Source organism: Camellia sinensis, chromosome 1, assembly GCF_055761805.1.
Source record: "Camellia sinensis isolate YWXY chromosome 1, ASM5576180v1, whole genome shotgun sequence".
In the NCBI taxonomy this organism is placed as follows: Eukaryota; Viridiplantae; Streptophyta; class Magnoliopsida; order Ericales; family Theaceae; genus Camellia; species Camellia sinensis.
The window spans coordinates 168,568,045-168,574,275 of record NC_138961.1 but is presented as its reverse complement, the minus strand read 5'-3'; positions in this window follow the sequence as shown (position 1 = coordinate 168,574,275).

Sequence of the window (6,231 nt, the reverse complement as noted above, 5' to 3'; positions counted from 1 at the left end):
TAGCAACTCTATCTTCCATGATAGACATCCCGTCTGGAGTCCGGATGCGTCCGGTTATTATTGAGCAGAAGTTTGTGCCAGCGCATGAATCAATCACCGCCATAGACGAAGTTCAGGATGAAAACCCCTGGTATTACGACATTTGGAACTTCTTGGAGAAAGAGACGTATCCACCAGGGGCGAATGTCAAGGATAAGAGGGCGATCAGAAGAATGGCCGTTCAATTCATCATCTGTGGGGGTAAGCTGTATAAAAGAGGTCATCTGGGAATGCACAAGCTGTGTGTCGAAGCCGAAGAATCGAAGCGCCTGATGGAGGCCATCCATGGAGGAGAATGCGGTGCGCATATGAACGGAGGGATGCTAGCACGGAAGATCCTCAGACAGGGTTACTACTGGTCCACCATGGAGGAGGATTGCATCAGTTTTGTTCGGCGATGCCACAAATGTCAGATCCATGCAAACCGCATGAACATCCTGCCGTTGAAGCTGTACAACATGACTTCACCATGGCCGTTTTCAGTTTGGGGAATTGATGTGATCGGGGCTGTCACTCCGAAGGGATCGAATGGACATGAGTTTATCCTGGTCGCGATAGATTATTTCACAAAGTGGGTCGAGGCCCAATCATACGCGGTGTTGAAGGCGTCGCACGTCGCAAAATTTATCAGAAACAACATCATCTGTCGCTACGGGGTCCCAAACGAGATTATTTCGGATAACGGTTCCCACTTCAAGAAGGAAGTGATTGACTTGTTGGAGAAATACAACGTGGCTTTTCATAAGTCATCCACATACCGGCCGCAAACCAACGGAGCGGTCGAGGGTGCCAACAAGAATATCAAACACATACTGTAGAAGATGGTGGAAACCTACCGGGATTGGCCAGATAAGCTGCCATTCGTTCTGTGGGGCTACAGGACTTCAATTAGAACTTCTACCGGAGCGACTCCATATTCATTGGTTTATGGGATAGAGGCCGTTCTACCTATCGAGATTGAGGTTCGTCATTGAGAGTATTGGTTGAGTGTCAAATAGCCAAAACAGATTGGCAGCAGAGCAGATTTGAGGAACTCGTGCTTTTTGATGAGAGAAGACCGAAAGCACTGCACCATGTTCAAGGTTATCAGCGCAGAATTGCCCGGGCTTTCAACAAGAAAGTTAAGTCCAGGAATCTAAAGGAAGGAGATTTGGTGCTCAAGGACAATCGAGCTCCCATCCACAACCCAAGGGGCAAGTTCAGACCTAATTGGACTGGTCCCTACATCATCAAAGCTATCTGGTCAGGTGGAGCTGTGGTTCTGATGGACCTAGATGGCCTGAAATTTTCCCAACCGATCAACATGGACAAGTTGAAGAAATATTACCCTTGAGAGGCTCGCTAGGCCGAAAACCCGAAAGGGCGACCTAGGCAAAAGTTAGAGCACAAAAAAATTGGAAAATATAAAAACTGAGCTCGCAAGGTTGAAAACCCGCAAAGGGCGACCTTGGCAAAAGTCAGAGCGTAAAAGGAGAGTGAAAATACCCGAGCGAACCTAAGCCTGAACTACGTAAGGCTTGATTCCCATCTTTGGGATACGTAGGCAACTTCATCCTGGAGTTCATCCATAAACTTTTCCCAGATCAACTTTGTCCATTCGATCATCTCAGTCATCTTTGTCTATCAGCATCCACTGGAATCTCCAGTGCAGTGCTATTCAGACTAGGGGCAACTTTCCGTTGCTATGCAGTGCCGCGGTACTCTTCAGACTAGGGGCAACTTTCCAGTTGCAGGGATCTGGGGTTGTGCATCTCAGTGACAGATCTTAGGCGTGTCCAGTTCTGATCCATATCGAAAATGATTCTGAAAAGTTTTAATAAAAGTTGACTTTGTTCAAAGTAATCTTTTTTACAACTAAGACCATTTTTGGACCAAAGCGGAAAATTTTTAGTGCCACAACCTTCAAATTTATTGATTTCAAAACAGAGTTCTCCTACTCTTGCATACAATCGAAGTTGCTTTTTATTACATTCATAAAAAGAAAACTTAAAAGTACTAATAAAGCAATAAATCTGGGGCATAGTCAAGTCAGGTGCTCCTGCGCCCCCTCCCAGAGCCGGTCGAAACCTCTGACGCCAAGATGGGCCCGACCTGTGCCTCCTCATTAAACCAATCCAAGCACTCATCAAATAAAGTGCAATTGAAAGTGGGAGTGGGGGCCAGGAGTTCTCTCGTACTCCACGCAGTGGCCTGCCGAGCAAGCTGTGCGCCTCGAGCTAGGAATGCAGCAGGATACTCTATCCCCTCTAGCGGGCAGGTCTGATCATGGCCAAATTGGCGTCGAATCCGGAATGGGAAGTAGAATACACAGTGAGTAAGACCAATCAATTGAATCCCAGTCTGCCGGGACATGTTGTAACTCATTGCCGGAAGGCTGAGCCAAGGGCACCGCCAAGCAATACGGTCTGCGGACAAGCGACACATCCAAGCGAACCACCATCCCTCATCAAGGGCATTGACTAGACGGTACCGGAAGAAGTAGCCGCGAGCTGAATATGCTGGGCAAGAGTCCACAACCTGTAGTTTGTCTATCAACCATACCTGGGAAGGGATGAAAAATGAGAGAATAAAGAATAGAGAGATGTACGATGAGAGAAAAGTGAGCATAGGGTTTGTGAGAAAAACCGAGCTTGAGGGCTGAGTGATGTGAGCGATACATATGTGAGATTGGGTGGGAAACATTACCTGTAGTAGTAGTGGACTCCCTGCTAATTTGGTCGTCTCACGACGATAAAAGGCGTCTAAGCCCATCAACGTCTCAGCCAGAGTCATGGCAATACAGCTCTTACCCTCCTTCAAGCCTTGGGCAACCTTGGTCATCCGGACACTAGACCCTCCGGAGCCTGAGACAAATAGAAAATGAGATAGCATGCACAAACAGAGGGTGTGTCGCCGGAAGCCTTGCCAATGATGGTTGTTGCGATCACCGGCATCAGAAAACCGATCGATCAAACTCGGAATATCCAGCATCCCATCACAAATCAAAGACCGAGCGTCACGCATAACGAGTCCACACATTTGCCCTAAGGATTGGGCATGGCCAAAATTAAGTTGGGGCAGGAGCTCCTCGTCGCGCTTGGACTCCATTAAGGCTCGGAAATCTTCGAAGGTAGGACATATCTCTTGCCCAGCGAAGCTAAAGACATGCGTCACCGGATTCCAAAATCTCGCCGCGGCATGAAGAAACGGAAGGTGCAACGGGGTACGACCCAGAGTGAATAGTGCATTTATATCGAAACCCCGGAAATTCAACTTTTCCGAGCCATCCAAGCTAGCAATCCAAGCTGTGAGATTTTGAGCAAGAAACTCTTCCATTAGAGCAAATCAGTGTGGAATTGAGAAAAACTACGAAGCTGAGGTCTTTTGTAGGAGATAAGGTTGGGTGGAGGACAGGTGTCAATATTCTGGTGGTTCCTTCATTCATGGCCGGCCGGCCAAATATTGTGCTGACCGGCCATCACTTTTTGCCGACCGAACAAATTTCTGGCCGATGGCCATTTCTTGTGGCCGATGGCCTCTACCCCTGGCCGATGGTCTTCCTCCTTGTTCCCTGAGCTGTTTATGCTAGGTATTGGGGAACTCCACCACCTCTAATCCCCCCCCCCGGGTGATCGATTCTTGCGGAGTCACACCTGTCTGCTTATCGAGTTATTGTACATTTGCTTATCGAGTTGTATTTCACTCTTTTTGAGTCTTTGATTTGTTTATCGAGTTGTACTCACACTTGATTGGTTATATCATGCCTTTGTTTTGCTTATCGAGTTGTAAGTCGGTTCATTACCTGATTATTACGATGCAAGTACTCAATGTTCAAAACAGGTTCAACTTCGTTCACATTGTGGTGTGATACCTTGCGATGCGATGCACAGAAAATTTACAAATGCAACATCTTTTGAACAAAATGGTTGTTTCATTCCCATCATGTGTTTTGCAAAATATGTAATTTTGATAAAGAATAAAACCTGCCCGAGGCAGTGCAATGTACTTAAACTACCAGTAAAAAGAAAAGTAAAGCATAGAATGGCAGGGTAGCAAAGTGTCGGAATTGATACCAGTAAAACTCCCCCGGCGGTCAACGCACCTTCCGCACCTTTGTTCGGGTCAACTACATGGTTTGGCACCTTCATCACTCGAGACAATGCGGGGAAGCACACTTTTGAAATGTGAACCTTCGAGTTGACCTCAGGCCACAACTTCTACGAGCGATGCTCGGTACGTACGAAGAACGTCCCTTCCCATATCCTTTTCATGTCTTGTGGATTCCACAAATCGTTTCAATTATGCTGTGTTACAGTATTTTACATTCTAGCATTGTGAATAACAAGTTTTTACTTACATGTGTACATTCAACTCTTCTCATACACGTTACTTGCGTAGACCGCATGCTTTGCTTGCGTAGACCGCACGTTTATGATTAATTATGTTGCTTGCGTAGACTGCATGTTTGTAATCAATTTCATTACTTGCGTAGACCGCATGTTTTGCTTGCGTAGACCGCATGTTTATAATTAATTACGTTACTTGCATAGACCGCATGTTTGTAATCAATTTCATTACTTGCGTAGACCGCATGTTTTGCTTGCGTAGACCGCATGTTTGTAATCAATTTCATTACTTGCGTAGACCGCATGTTTTGCTTGCATAGACTGCATGTTTATAATTAATTACGTTGCTTGCGTAGACCACATGTTTGTAATCAATTTCATTACTTGCGTAGACCGCATGTTTGTAATCAATTTCATTACTTGCGTAGACCGCATGTTTTGCTTGCGTAGACCGCATGTTTGTAATCAGTTTCATTACTTGCGTAGACCGTATGTTTTGCTTGCGTAAACCGCATGTTTATAATTAATTACGTTACTTGCGTAGACCGCATGTTTGTAATCAATTTCATTACTTGCGTAGACCGCATGTTTTGCTTGCGTAGACCACATGTTCTGCTTGCGTGGACCGCATTCTTATGAAAACCGCATGTTCTACTTGTGTAGACCGCATGTTTGAAACCAATTTCATTGCTTGTGTAGACCGCATGCTTATGATCAGTTTCGTTGCATGCGTAGACCGCGTGCTCCACTTACATGTATGTGCCTTCACAGCGTTGTAATGCTTCCCACTTGCTTTGCGTTGTCACGCATTTCAAGTACATTATTATGCATGTTGCTAATGATATTGTACCTGTTAAGTTTGTTTTCTTTGCAGGCACGATATTGTATGTACGGTTCATTTAAGGCTGGTACAACCCGATGAACCGGACAGGTGTAGTATACTCCGAGTGAGACGTATCGAGAATTACATAATTCTCTTACATCCTTTCTGCATTATAGTGTAGTTTGGTATATGCTAGCTTAAAACTGTCGCATGTTATGCTTCGTTACAGCTTTCTTTGCATGATCATAAGTTATGTCCGGCTTTGCGTATTGTCTTGCATTTTGCCCCTGCCTTCGGGCACATATCTTGCTTGTCTTGCATGTCTGTCTAAGTCTTCGGCCTTATCAAAAATGGGTCGTCTCTGGGCTTTGACATTCACTCCCGTCATTGTTATGACTTTCAAGTTCTGTCAAAGAGGGGCAACTGTAGACACCCCATTTTTGACCGTCCTCAAGATTTGGACGTCACCATTGGAACACTCGGTGATCATCTGTGCTTGTGTTCGTCTCGAGTTCCCGGAGGTCTCGGCTGCGCGCCTCGCCTCAGGATCTCTCGACTCGACTTCTCGGTGTCTGGTTTTGCACCAAATACTTGTGTTTTTGCCTTGAAAGGCAGGGAATGGCTTGTTGGCCATTCCCACACCCCACCAGCTGTCCCCTCACATCACTGGCCGTTTATTGGTGCCACCGGCAGTGGTTTCTTAAAACCAATGGCCGGTCGGCACTATATTTTGCCGACCGACACTTTGTTCTGGCCGGTGACCTTTTTTTGCTGGTCGGTGTGACTCTTTTGCACCCTTCAGACTTGGTGCATGCCAGCTGTGCCAGCTGTGCCAGCTGGAATGCACCAACACTCCTCCCCGTGCATGAAGTGGCTGTTTTGCCCCTTTTGCCCCCTTTTGGTCAAAGCTTCCTCAAGAAGCTTGATCTTTTGGTCAAAGCTTCCTCAAGAAGCTTGGCCAACTGTCTTAGCTTTCTCAAGAAGCCTTAACCTCCTTGTCCCCTTTGCCCCTTTTTATTTTGCTTTTTTTAGAAGCTTGAATCA